The sequence below is a fragment of the Apodemus sylvaticus genome, chromosome 16 (assembly GCF_947179515.1).
Source record: "Apodemus sylvaticus chromosome 16, mApoSyl1.1, whole genome shotgun sequence".
Classification (NCBI taxonomy): domain Eukaryota; kingdom Metazoa; phylum Chordata; class Mammalia; order Rodentia; family Muridae; genus Apodemus; species Apodemus sylvaticus.
Window position 1 is genome coordinate 6,165,656 of NC_067487.1, and position 13,702 is coordinate 6,179,357.

Here is a 13,702-nt window from a genome sequence, read left to right on the forward strand (position 1 = left end):
CTTCCCTTGTGGTAGACATGGCTGAGAGTCACCACTTTCTGCATTCTCCAGCATATCAGTTTGTTGAGGATCTCTCTGGCTAACATAACCACATGAGCTGGTTCTTCAGAAACGTTGCCTCTGATTCTGTCTGCCATCAACACATCCCCCAAGAACTAACACATACGCATATTATATGGATTATTATATATTTTGTATAATATGCAAATTTATTCATATAAGTTTGCTTCCATTTAATAATCAAGCCTTGATTTTTACATTTACATTTTAGTGGAGAGTAACAAATAAAAGTTGTATCCAAGCATACACATGACTAATGTTGATAGAATTTTTGAAAAAACACTGTGTATATAAAAGTGAAAAGTGATTCCCACATTGTGCAGAAGGCCCTTGCTAAGAAGGACAGTAAAGCAGTCTGCAGAAATGGTCATCGCACACTTAGTTTTAGGAAAGGACAGGATTGGTAAAATCAAGTGCATATAAAGTCAAGATGTCAGCAGAGGAGGTCTGAGGGCCACAGGAGGACAAAGAACCAGGGAGTACAGTGAATCCACACCAGGAAGAGTGGTGACTTCATCCTACAAAGTTCCTGGGAAGAAGAAGAAAAATGCCCCTGTGGTGTGCAGTTCCAGTAAGTTTGTGCATCTATTCTTATTTGGACTATGAATCCGGCCTCTGACTCTGTACTATGATCCACAGACTAACTCATCTCCAAGAAGCACAGTGTGAAAAGGAAACTAGAAAGAACTTATGTGTCCCAGTCCAGGATCCGTGGTGTCCATACTCTTGAAACCGTCTACCTCTACAGTGAGGTGACAAGAGTGGCTTGCTTCTGTGATCTTGTTCCCCAATCCTATAACTTCAGGATAGTCATACAAAAATTAGCAAATAAGCCCTTTACTAAGAAACATTAATAAAACGTCTCTCATAGCCTTTTTAAGACAGTTAAGATCATTAAGAATATTGGAGTGCTGAAAAACTGTTGCAGCCTTAGGAGACCCAAGGATACTGGCAGCTGAGGAATGCCTTGGAATGGCAAAGGTATGCTGGAAGACTTTGAAAAGCATAGAAACACTTGTCTGCCATGAACTCAGCCCTGGCTTAGATTACCCACATGGTAAAATAAATGAATAATAACTAAGCAGACAGCAATGGGTACAGATTGATACAAATTGGTACACAGTTATAAAAATTGGAACATTTATCTTAAGGGGTTCTGTGTAATCAGTTGGGACAATTTCTAGGAAGGAAAGAACCATGATGTTTCCAGGGGCAATTGAGCAGAAGAACAGAGATATGGGCATAAAATGCTTCCCAGGTGAGCACTGGGTTAAAGCTGTCATAAAGAATAAGATGGTTCTGCCACGTACTTTGGAGAGGCAGAACGCGAACTGTGTAGTTTGCATGAAGGAAGTAGTGGGAGTGGGTGTCTTCCCCCACAAAGGCCAAGAATTACAAAGAGCTCCTGGTGCATCAGTATGAATAATTGAAGGTCAGTAAGCCTAGCGACTGGATGATTGAGAAGCTGTGAGGCAACTCTGTTGTCTCCACAAATACTTCTTCATGAGAACCACAAAGGCCAGATTCTCTTTGGCTTTCCTTTGGATCCTCTCTTCTCCCCAGTAATAATGACAATGGCTGCAAGGATGTTGTTGTGAATAGTGAAGCATGTGTCTGGTCTCTAGCCATCCATCAAAGCCACTGTGCCTTGGAATCCTCCCTAAATCAGACACATGAAGAATTCCATTAGGCAAGAAGTTGATTTAGGACTTTGGGAAGGTACTGTAGAGTCTCACAATCCAAGTAGAGATCACAGGGGCACAATACAAAGATGGAAGGTGAGCAACAGAGCTGTCAGGGCCAAATGAGACACCGTGACCAAGTACAAAAGAGTTCAATAGGCATCTTGGACACAGCTTTCCACTCACAGGGAAAGCCAGATGCAGGGAGGCATAAGGGACAAAAGGGGATTTGTCCTTCTTTATTATCGTTGAGAAACCAAAGCTCTCTTGGGTATATCTGGCTTGAGATACAGGACTCTGTATTTGCTGGTTGAGCTTCCTTGCCTACCAAAGGATGTTGTCCCATTTTATTTCCCACATGGTTCAGTAGTAGAATTGATGACTTCATGTTTATAATGTCTTCCTGGTAAAAAGACAGGACATTCAGGGGATGGGAAGATTTTGAAGTGAATCTCCAGGTTACTGAAGACAAAGACCCAACTAAGATAGCTATACATGCTTCATTCCTCTTGTGTTGGTAAACAGATAGGAAATAACATTAGGGGTTCTGCATATATTTCATGAAATACATGCTAAACTCTATGATTCCTGTCTTTATTATAAATGTTGTTAAAAGTGTTACCCTAATAAATGACTTTTGCATGAGTATTTTATAATTTTTAGTCTTCAGTTATAGTGTGAATGAATGCAAAATACACTGTATGATATTCACCCCAAACATTCTAGGAAGTCACTTATATTTTAGAAGGACTATAGCCTAGTAGCATCTGATAGGAGACTCAACACAATTCCGGACTTACAATGTCCTGACAGTGATGGCTTAGATTGGTGACCACTAGCCTGCAGTTTGATGAGAGTGGGTGACTGTTCCTCCATTAACATGGTGCACAGGACAAGAGGTTCTATTTCTAACTCTATGGTCTCCCTGTTACTCTGAAACCATTCTTCCAAAAAAAAAAAATGACTTTTGGGAAAAAATCCTGAGAAATTTCAGAGATTTGAGTACTCAATTCTAGAGACAACTCTCTGAAGAGAAGACTCACCCAATCAGTCACACTTACATCCTGGTGTATCAGAAAAATCCCAGCGTTTGAGACACAGAACACTGATCTTTTGGGATTCACAAATATATTACTTAATCATCCTCTCCTGCAACCTGCAAGTTTATTATCACAATAACCATTCTAACCAGGAAGGAAAAAAAAAAGGACATCATTAACCATTGCAGGAGCTCATGGGTAATTTCATAATGGCATTAGTGCTTAGATTTGTGTGGTTCAAAGAACACAGTGTTAGAAGCTGGAAGACCATTCCTCACTTGCTAGAAAAGACTATGTGGCTTTATGATTTAACAGTGTTGTTGGTGTTCTTTCAACTTGAATTTTACTTTATTCTAGCTTCTAAAGCAATCATACTGACAGTCGCCAGATGGGCAATAAAGAATAAAAGCATAGCTAGCTGGAAGTGTGATAAGGCCTTCATGGAGTTAGGACTATAATCTTTTATTTATTAAGATGTTATGTTAAATATTTGAAGAGATCAACATTTAATTTTAAAAAATCTGTTGAGTTTGAAAAGAGCTCATGGATTATAGATATCCAATTAAGCAACACCACAATGTCTACCCTGTCTTTCCATGAGGAACTTAAATGCTACACAACCTAGCTGCACAGAAAGTAGGCAAAGGGGTGGGTGTTAGAGCTCAGTCAATGGGAATGTGAAGTTCTGAGATCAGGTCCACAGGATTCATGTGATATAACAAACAAGGTGGCTCATGTCTGTAACCCAAGTGTTGAGGAGGCTGAGGCAGGAGGATCAAGGCTTGATGCCAGCCAGTGTAGCCAGTTTTTGAACTGTATATTTGGTGAGAGACCTGACAAAACAAAACAAAAATACAAGATAGAAAAGTGATTGAGGAATATGTCCACTGGTCTTCATATGCATATGCACCTGCACTCATGCACATGCACACAAGTATATATATATATATATATATATATATATATATATATATATATATATATATATATATATATATATGTTTGTATATATAATGTGATATAATAATGTGATATAATATGATATGATATACACATGCATATAGAGAGACATACAGACAGATAGACAAAAGTATGAATTAAATTTGATGCACTTTTTTTTATTTTTTTAGATAGTACAATGTCCTTCTGCTTTTATTTTCATATAGATTTTGAACTTGGGTTTGATATGTTACTATGCCTAAGAGAGGTAATACCTGGGTTTTAGGTTTTGGCTACCAAGCATCCTTATAAAGCATCCATGGCTGTTCATACAACCTACAAATTACCACCACCAGCCCCAACAGGCAAGTGAGCTCAACTTTTAGTACACAGTGCACAGCACACAGCACACAGAGCACAGAACACAGCACACAGAACATAGCACACAGAGCACAACACACACCACACAGCACACAGGGCACACACAGTACATAGCAAACACAGTATACAGAGCACAGTGCACAGCATACAACACATAGCACACAACATATAGTACACTGTGCACACACAGCACACACACTCCAACTGGCTTAAATCTTGACTCCATAAGACATTGTTCAGAAAGAAAGAGATCAAGGAATTTTTCCTTTAAAGAAATATCAAACAGGATATTCACTGAGAATTTATTGACTGCTACTTTGTAAGCTAAGAGAAAGTTTTTATTTCAAGTAACAGCCTGGTTAGCATAAGTTTTAAAAAATGCATTAATTGAAAGACTTCAACTGCACCGCGATAAATTGCAAGTGAACAAATACAGACTGTATATAGGGAGCTCTGGCTGGCAGTCTCCGAGCTACCAGCCCCTGTGCTAGCTTCAATCTCTGTAGCAAGTGGTCCAGAATGTTCAGAGCATGGTGTTAGATTTGTTGTAAGCTGGGATTGGGCAAAGTCTGAGAGGCAAGCAGTCCTTCTTGGAGAGAAGGCTCAGTCTCTCCACACCTGACTATCATACTGGAAACAATCTAGAGGACACATAAAGTCTGTGCTGAGTCCACAGCCCCACACTATATCCCATTTGGAGATTTGCTTCCACTAGTGATGGGTATTGGGTTTTTCAGCATTGATTACTGTGTGTGTGGGGGGGGGGGGGGAGTATATTCTTATAAGTCACAGTTCTGGAAAACTCACAGTCCACATAATAAGTTAGTTAATTAGGGCCTATTGAATATTATTTGTGCACTTTGGTATTATGAAGTTGTCACATGTAATGATCATTAACTACTTCATAAAATGCAGCAAATGTTACACTGGTTCTGGAGAATCACTGTAGCTCTTGTTAGCAAGGAGTCGAGAGCCTTCCTACCTGGTTTTATCCTGTAGGTGGATGTCTAAGTGACCCTGAGACAGATCACTGAGGTGCCAGCCTCAGCTGTGATCTCAACTATTGACTCACCTTGCTCTCCATCTTACAGGAGGGATCTGGGCAAACATGTGATACCCTGAGGCTTCTAGGATTCAGTAGACAGTCACTGTTATGGATGGAGGTGGGGCCATCTTTCTCTCTCTTGAAGTGTTCTTGGGATCCGGAGGCTGGCTGCAGTCTATGATGAGATTTTGTTTGACACACAAGTAGGCAAAAGTCCAACAATAGATCAGAACACAGAGATTTTCTCACCAGGATTGGCGTACCTTAGTTTGATATTACAGAGACTCGTGACCTATGGTTCTAAGGAAATTTTAACTTTAAACTATCAAAATATGGCATATAGGTTTGAATCACTTCTTTTGCGCACATGATCTCTTGGCCCGTGCCCATGTCAGGACCTGTCCTGGGTGGGTCCTTTAGATTCTAATATCTCCATTTCTAGAGGGTGCTGGTGCAGCAACTCTGAAAACCTTGGGCCTATACAAAGTGCCTGGTTTAGAATCCTCCAGGCTCCTTCCATGATAACATTGTTTGTCTTATGCTAAGCTTAGAATAGAAGGAAAACAGAAGCACCATGATGACTCTGCTCCCAGGAAGAGAGTGTCTGAGCACTTCCATGTCTAGACAAGCAGGTCCTATCCTTATAGGCATGTAGAATTCTCTCATTTCAGCTAGTGCTCTACTTCTGGGAACTTGGGGTTCTATCTTCTCTGCCAGTACTCTGTTCCTGGGGATTTGGAGTCCCACAACTTCTCAGCCCCAGGGAGTGATGTGCTGCTTCACTCAGACATTGGCACATTGCTGCTCTGTGTAGGCAGGATATTATTTCCCAGAAGTCAGTGCACAGCCTTGGCTCTGACTCTAAGGTTCACGTGCAGTACTACCTGTAAAGAACACTTGCACTAGCTCTACCTAACTCTGGGCTCAAGGACAGGAATCTGTAGTGTCTAACAAGCAGTAACATGGCTATCCCTTGCAGATGGTACCTCAGCATTAAGACTGTTTATGCAAGAGTGCCATGGCCCCATGTTACCAGATCTGCACATACCCTAGCAATACTTCAGTTCCCATATTGGTCATAGTCAGTGAAGTACGCTGTGGCTGCTCTAGTTCAGATATAGGGACTATTTGCCATATTCCCAGATGTGTTTTGTGCCATAAAGACTAGGACTCTCGGGTAGAAAGGATCTGGCCAAAGTTTTGGTGGTGCTCCAATGTCCTGCTATTTAACCCTCATAACAGAGATAGGCCCCTCCCACTGTAAGGCTGGCCCTTGTGGGAATGGGGTAGATACCATGTACTTGTTTCCTAAATACTGTGTGAATCCCTGGATTTCTACCCTGTAAGGCAGCCACTCCTTATTTGAGGTTCACAAACAATGTAATCTAGGAACTCTTCCCAACATGTACTTATTTCAGTTTTGATGGCAGTGTTGGGAATGGCTCTAGAGGTTTCTAACAAGCTTTCTTACTGGTATCATTTCTCTCTAGTAGCATGGACCTTAAAATAAAAATCACACATCTCCAGTAATTCTTCTTTTAATTACATTTGTATAGGAGGCCTTCACTGATAACAAGAACAAAAGAAAATTACATTATTAAAATACTGACTTGAATGTAGAAAATTAAACATTCATTATTTTCAGATCATTACTATATGGAAATGTTTTTAAATCTTCAGACAGATTAATAGAAATAGAATAAATAGTGTAAATTAACAAAGTTGCTAGATATAGTCTAAATATACCAAAGCAATTAAGTTGCTATGTACAAGTGTCAATTGAGTAGAAGTTATAATTAAAGTAAAAAATAGCATTGCCAACAGTATTAGGATCAGTTAGCATCTCAGTAATGGATTTGGGAGATTTCTCTAAGAAAATATAAAAACTTACTGAGACATCAAAAGAGATATACATATATAAGTAGATGTGCTGCCTTTGTTGGTATGAAGAGTTAAGGTTATTTTATAACTTATTGGCATGATACATGAAGATCTGAAGAGCCTGCAGTAGAGTAAGCTTACAAATTTCATTTTCATTCTAAAACTGTCATTATTAAAATGACTTTAGCATAGAGGTAGTACTTGTGCCAGTACTTGTGCAATTAATTATATTAAGTGACAGCCTACTGGCACACTAGCAATTAGACACTCAGTTTCTTTCTTTCTTTCTTTCTTTCTTTCTTTCTTTCTTTCTTTCTTTCTTTCTTTCTTTCTTTCTTTCTTTCTTTCTTTCTTTCTTTCTTTCTCTCTCTCTTTCTTTTTTTAAAAAATAATAAGCTGTATTATCTGTATAAAAATATAAATAGAATTTTGTGTTTTAGGGGAGGAAGTATCTCCTTTTGCATTATCCAGCATCACCTATAATTTGTAGTACTGCTGATTCTCAATTCACAGAACAAATATAAAATGTACATTCACACCCTGCAAGGAATACACTGTTTTCCACTCCAAACTTAAGCTCTCCAGCTAGTTCTGAAAGGCACTTCCAACCTTGTTCTAACAGGTGGCAGAGCTCAAAGAAGCCCTCTTTTTAGAATTCAAACACTGACCTCCAATTTTTAATAGCTACTGGACTAATCAACTGTATTAGTATTACAAAATTTGTGTCCATTTTATGTATAACTAGTGTCACAAACAAATTGGCTCCATTGTTCTCCCCCAATGTCACATTAGCTTTTACAAGGAACTCTGTACACAGTGGATCAGAGTTAAACATCAGTTTGTTTCTTTTAAAATTAGGAAAAATACAGTTATCGCCACAGAATACACTCAGTTTCTCAATGGAAAATCAGGAATGAACAAAACAAAAGGGATGCTTTTCTATAGCCTTGAGATGATTTAAAATCATCCAGAAAAAAAATATAAGAGAAAAGCTATCAGGAAGTTGAACACTTGGAGTAGTGGAAAGGGAAATGTCACACATAGCCCTACACAATCATCCCTGATAAGGAAATGTCACACATGGCCTTGCACAGTCATACCTGATGGTTCTTCTCTCACAATTTGCCCTCCTTCTTCTGGACCCTGCACACACACACACACACACACACACACACACACACACACACACATACATTAGCCCATCCCAGTACCTGTGCCAGGGGACTCAGGAGGCTCAGACTGAAGGTGAGCAAGAATCACACTAGAGGAGAAATGGTGTTCCTGGAGATATCCACTCTTGTACTGTGCACTATAATACATTGTCCAGAGCCAAACCTCACTTTTTAATGCTGCATGACAGTTTACCTGGACCGAGGTAACATGACAGAAGTAGGATGCTCATGCCGCATCAGTCTTTAACAACAAAAGGTTCTTCTAGTCCATTATCTCTGTAAGCAGTGCTATAAGACTCCCATCATCCCATAAAAGTATTCAGCAGGTGATTCAATGCAGCAGGAGAAGGATTAGCCACATAGGTGAGGATTCACTGGCTATTTGCTCTTTGACCTTGCTCACATGTTCCTCCTGACCGTGTTACAAGAGAGAATTCTCAGTGATGCATTGAGCACTATTCATCAGCACAGCAGGAAGGATTCTCAAAACCCACTGTACAAGTGGACACTTTAGCCTCACAGACAAGCAGCAAGAACTAATTAAAAAATGGAAGCACTCGTGTTCTATGAATAAAATAGGTACATTTATTTTTATTCATCATTCTGTATGCAAAAATTAATTGAATTTAAATCCCCCCCAAAGAACTTCAGATTGTTTAATGTGAATTATCTTCGGAAATGCACTACAACAAAGTAATCCCTAAATAATAGACAGTCAATTTAACCATTTGAGAAAATATAAATCAGTTGATCATATTAAAATTTGAAATTGTTACATATCAAACAATTCTTACGTAGAGTTTAAAATGTCAAAAAGTACACATATATATGTATGTGTACACATATACACATACACACACACAAATATATATATATATATATATATATATATATATATTAAGCATCAACATCTACAGAGATCTTAGGTTGAAATTCAGCCTTAGGTTTGCTTATCCTATACAGTACTTTAGATTGCATGGTTCAATACCCAGTAATGAAATAAATAAATCAATAATCAATAACTTATAAAACTAGGATCTACAATTTCCTTTAAAATACCAAATCTGACTGGTCACTTTACTGGGGAGAAAGACAAATGTTTGAAAACACATGAACAGATGTTTAACATTGTCCATACTGAGCACATACAAACCAACAGTAAGTCATCGCCTTAAGCAGACTTTATTGCTGATGTTGCAAAGACTTTGAGAAGTCCTTTGGAAGTCTCAGTCCTAGGAAGAGTGTCTCTCTCATGACGAGGACCCGGGGAACTGATGCTACTTCTTGGAAGATCTTGGGCTGTGTCTTTAGATAGATCAATCTCTCCTCAGGACACTCTGGAAGGAGATGTGTATCTGAATACTCACAACAACACTGAAGAGTACAGAATCTGAAAGACCTTCAAAGTTTTGATCAGTTGAACAGTGTGACATGACAGAACAGAATATTTCAAAGCAAAAAAGGCAATGAGCTCATGGGTGATCGCAAGGCCTCTCTCCTTCTTTGTTGTTATATAACCTGCAGAATTTATTGTTTCCAGTAGTCAGTCCAACTTCAGCATAGATGTTATGACAATCAATCTTGGGTATCATGAAGAGATATTATTTCCATAAAATAGATATTCTTCATGATGTAATGGACTTCTTCAAACATAAACCAGCCTTAAGACCAAAGACTGAGGTTATCTATCTATCATGTATGTATTTATGTATGTAGAATGTATCATTTTTCATGTATGTATGTATGTATGTATATATGTATGTGTCATCTACATATATACATATCTATATATCTATCCATCTATCATTATATATGTATGCATGCATGTATGCATGTGTCTATCTATCATATATGTATGTGTTTATGTTTGTATCATATATATATGCATATGCACATATATATTTATCCAGCAATCATCTACATATGTATGTATATTTATTTATGTATTTATCTATCATTTATATATCATGTATATATCTATCATTTATGTATGTATTTATGTATGTATCTATCATTTCTATATGAACATATGTATAATGTATGGATAATCTATCATTTATGTATATATTTGCATATCATCTATTTACATATATATTTATGTATCTATCTATCATATATGTATGTATGCATCTATCATCTACATGTATGTATCATCTATATGTATATATGTACACGTGTATATATTTATCATCTATGTATATACATATGTATGTATCTATCTATCATCCATGTATGTGTATATGTATGTATATAGCTATAATGTATATATGCATATATATGTCATCCTTTTCACCTTTAGCCTTTACTCTCTGTTTCCACAGACAAATGCAATAATGCAGTCTATCAAGAAGATATTTTTAAATGAGTAAAGCATTCTTACACCCCTATATGGCCATAAAATCTTAAGCATAATTATGGTTACAAAAAAGAAACAAGTAGAAAACAGAAAATAAGGAGAATCAGACAAAGGATTGTTAAATATAGGTGGAGACAGGGAAATGAATAGGTGCTTGACATTACAGACATCATCTTGGAGGCCACACTCATGTTCTTATTATGGGTTTATGAGAAACAATAACTAAGTAAGAATGGCCAGCATGAACCAAAAGACTGTGTTTCAATCTGTGTTGTATACAATTAACCTTGAACAGCTGAGATCCATCAGAGAATAAGAAAACAAAGAAGTAGTGAATCATCTGTCAATGGACTGATTCAGGAGAGGAAACATGGATGGTCACATGCGGAGAACTAGGCATGTTCCAACATCAGAGCTCATTCTTCCAACTTATCTGCTGGCTGACTAAGAAGAGTTGACTTCCAAAGTCATGGCTGCCCCTAGAATAATATGGGAAATGGGAAGTGCTAAGTTGTGGGTCTCATTCCAGATAGCCACATTCAACCAGCATTCACAGCAGATAGGCACAGAGATCCTTGAAGAATGTTCAGTTGTACATCTAGTTGAGAACCTGGAGGAAGGGGTTGCTGAGGGATTCCAGCATTTCTAAAAGTCTTCTGAAAGCAAGTCTGGAACCCAAACCAATTTGCTCTGTGGCCAGCATGCTTTAGATACAGAACAGAGGGAAACTGATCAGAAGAGACTCCATAGTATTTGTGAAGTAATATATATTACATGTATGTGTATGCATGTGCATAAGTATGTGAATGTGATTATATATGTGTGTCTGTGTGTATGTGTGTGTATGTGTGGTAGATAGAGAGATAGATAGATAGATAGATGATAGATAGACAGGTAGATAGATAGATAGATAGATAGATAGATAGATAGATAGATAGAATGTTTAAAGGACAACATACAGTTGGTGGTGGCCCGCCTCATATATCCACAAGGCCTCACTACACTTGAAAGCTGTTCTTGGATGCATCCCTTTTCTGTAGGAGAACATTTAAGATTCATTGGATGGGAAAGTTGAGTATGTGATGCCATCAGAGTAAAGTTACAATGATGTGAGCCTTTCCTGAAATAACAGGTGTTAGGGAACTTCTTATATTTTCATCACTCCTCTGGTGGCCATGATGCCTTTCCAGGTCACATGTCTGTGGTATCTGGTATCAGAGTCAAAGACCTCCAATGGCTCATTCCTTGGGACAGGTAGTGTTTGCATCTGCCTTTACAGAGACATGATGCTAATGAACTCCCAGCTCCAGCACCTTTTTATATGTTTGGGGGTTTTGGGGTTGCTTGTTTACTTTTAAAGAAAAATGACTCTTTGAAACTTCATCAAAAATCATTAGCAAATAAGGATACTTTTAGTTCATGGTGCTATCACAATCACTTAAAAGATTATTAACAAATTACTATTAATATGTATAGGAATGATAAAAGATTGGGTTTACTCTTTAGTTCTCATTTATATATATATCATATATATCATATATGTGTATATAATATATATATATATATATATAATGCTTATGTACTTATTAAAAGATAAATCCCTGATCATTCCTGCAATGAGATATGTTTGAGGTTTGTCACCCTTTCATGATCATTGGGAAACTTTAAAGAGCAACGTTGAAATTTGCATTACAGTTCTGACCATCCTTCATGTCCTTTCTCAAGGGATGTGGGATGTTTGAAAAATTTTATGTACCATCTTTTTGTGTCTTAGGAACAATTTCCTTCTAATTCTGGTCATTTTTTTTTAGATTTTTAAGATGAAGCAGAAATAAGCCACACAGGTCTCTTGCCTGGACAGTGCACATGCACAGATGGATGGGATGAGGGAGGAGACAGCCTATCTGTCCTGCTAGTCTGTCTTTCTGTATGTTGAGACAAGGAGCCTCCGCCAAAAGAGGGTTTGTGAAGTTCAAACTGGAGGCCTGTCAGTATTTTTGAAATGAACTCAGAGTAGGTGTGTGTCTTGGGTTTGTGAAAATACAAGGAAAGGGCACTTGAGAGACTGTGTTCGGGCCTCTGTCCTGTCAGGTTCCCTGCTCTGGAAGACAGAGCAGGCCCTCAAAGAAAGAAAGGTCAGAATCATGTCAGGCCATCTGCCTTCCCTATTCCTGCTTCCCATAAGTCTGGGACTCACTTCCATAGCCTACGCCTTTTGACAGCGCAAGCTGCAGGGTATGGGGTGCAAGGTGGGATAACCAGACATCAGGGGAGGAGCTAGGTTGGACACCTGAGCCCTCAGTGCCACACCAGGAATGCTATGCAGAGCCAGGCCACAGTCACTGAGGCCTCTGAGGAGCCACCAGAGTCCAGAAGAAATCAGGCCCTGTAACCTCTGAAGGTGAAACTATCCCAAAAAGGCTACTTAGGACTATGGAACACGTGGCTTTTAAATGAGTTCATTAAACCTCACTCCAAGACACTAAAAAGATGCCACTCAGGCATTGAGTGAGGTCAGCCCTGGCTTCTAAAAAGGAAAGAAAGGAGTGCATTGTGAGTTCTCACTCTATACCATGGCAAGAGCGAACCCCTCACCATCTGCCTCCCTTGCACTGTAAGTGGGTTGAAGCTTGTTAAATGTCTCAGCTCGGGGCTGGGAACACGTGAGTGACTGGGAACTCAGCTTTCTTTGATTCTAAACATGAACACAAACCTTTGGACTGAGGGTGTGACTGTGGCCGTGCATGTCTGGAATGTAGACAGGCATTTATGATAATTAGAAATAATCAAGTCCAGACCAAGGAAAGGTGCAAGAGAACATTCAGTAATTTGTAGCTAAATGACTGTGGGACCCTAAGGTAGACAATCCAGGTGGTGCTTACGGGTCCCATAAACACTTGATTTAAGGGGCAGTGTTAACCTGGAGGTTTATGATCACAGCACTGAAATTAAATTGATTGTGTCTGCGCTCACTCTAAAAATAAAAATTGAATAATTACTTGGTAGCTGAGTTGGATGGTTGAAAGCTGTATCTGATGTAACAGAGTGGAATTTCACCTCCACCCCATTGGGATAATAGCCCTTGGGATCATCGGGGTAAAGTTCCTGACAATATCCATGGAACTCAGGTCCTAAGCTGAAACCTG